Raw genomic sequence first — 1,669 nt, 5'->3', positions numbered from 1 at the left:
GATCCCATCCTGAGGTGCCCGTGACCCAAAATTCTATCAAAAATGAAGGCAATGCACTATAACTTTTCCACGGTAATAAACATTAGCATAAATGAAGTCCTTTGCATAATGAATTACACCCAAATTTGCATCAGTAGATTCCTTGTGGAAAATATCAATTCTTTTTAAAAGAAAAACTTCTGCCCCTTTTTTCTGGTAGACTGTTTTAAAAATCCATAATTTTTGGTATGTATGGATTCTTCTTGCTGTCATGGTTGTAGCTGGCACTAGGCGACTATACTAGGCCCTGTAGGTGGGTAAGGCATGAGGTTTTCCTGGAAAGGTGGGGTCAGATAATGTGGTATTTACACATTTATGTCAGTGTCAGGGGTTGTGCCCTCACAAATCCTTTTATGGGATTTTAGAGTGCAGCTAATTTTAGAGTGAAAATAGTGAGTGATGTATAACTCGTGTGAGGCTCTGTGAGGTAAATTTCTCTTGCCACATGCTTAGTCTAGGTGTGTTTAGCAAGTTATGAAATTACTAAGTTTAGATGTAGACAATTTTTTTTTTTGTGACCTGTAAGAAGTTGTATTTTATTTGTAATTTGTAATGGGAGGGCCATGAACTAAAAGTGCCTATGTTTATTAATCTACCAATTCCATGTACTGTATGTTGTATGAGTTAGGGTTGTCATACACAAAAATCAGCCGTTTTTTGGTGTTTTGGGATTTTTAAAACCATAAATGACGTGGAATTTCATTAAGTTGAGTATGCTTGGGGGGGAATCTTGGAAATTCATGACTTTGGTCTCTAAATCCATCCTCATTTAACTCCCATCTATGTCAACCGACCCATTTGTTATAAAGTGTTGGGTCTGGCAGTTTGTGAAGTTGAAATTTTTGTGAAGTTAACTATTTTTACCTGAACAATGTAATTCTAATGGGCATCAAAGGATTATGATGGAGAATTTTGTTGAAAGGGGTTGAAATATTATCTACAATGCCATTTACTTTGATTTCATGATTTTTATACCCAGACAGCCAACTTATGTTGTTCCTCTACAGAGAAAGAAGAGGAATAATTTTAAAAAATTCCCCAAACCTTCAGTTTCTGCAGAATATTTTCTGTAACTAGTAGTGCTGTTGTATCTGGTCATTAAGGGCATTATCTCATTTTTCTCCATCTCTTTGTGGTCCTTGTTTCACACCCACCGTCACTGTCTCTTCCTCTCATTTTCTCTCTCCCTCCCTTTTTTCAGAGGTTGTTAAAACAAATTATATACAATTGGAAAAAAAGTATTAACATTTATGTGACTAACAAAAAATTCAGATGTTCATCACTTAGCTATTTTTTTATTCTCCTTTTCAGTGTGGGAAAACAACACTCACCAACTTTCTAAGTGAGGCTGGAGAAGTGGGAAGTGGGGAGTACAGACCCACCAAAAGGGTGCAGGATTCTGGAATTCGAAGTGCCCAATGTAACCTACAACAATACTGCAGCCAGTGTTGAGGTTGAACTGTGGGGTGTCAGTGGAGATAGGACGTAAGAATAAGGTTTTCCTTGCTATTTGTCATGTGTACTTGTACTCCTGATTTCTTATTTTAAATGTTCTCACTTTTAGCAAGTGGTCTGCTGATCAGAGTTATAAAGCAGTGAACAGATTAATAATATTAGTTTGTAGACTATG

General features: G+C 36.6%; 1 pseudogene; it reads left to right on the top strand.

Moving 5' to 3' along the window:
• Positions 1-1,669, top strand: part of LOC119593949 — a 3,506-nt pseudogene that overhangs the window by 381 nt on the left and 1,456 nt on the right.

The sequence above is a fragment of the Penaeus monodon genome, chromosome 33 (genome assembly GCF_015228065.2).
Source record: "Penaeus monodon isolate SGIC_2016 chromosome 33, NSTDA_Pmon_1, whole genome shotgun sequence".
In the NCBI taxonomy this organism is placed as follows: Eukaryota; Metazoa; Arthropoda; class Malacostraca; order Decapoda; family Penaeidae; genus Penaeus; species Penaeus monodon.
The sequence above is the reverse complement of the archived record's forward strand: the minus strand, read 5'-3'. Positions and strand labels throughout refer to the sequence as shown.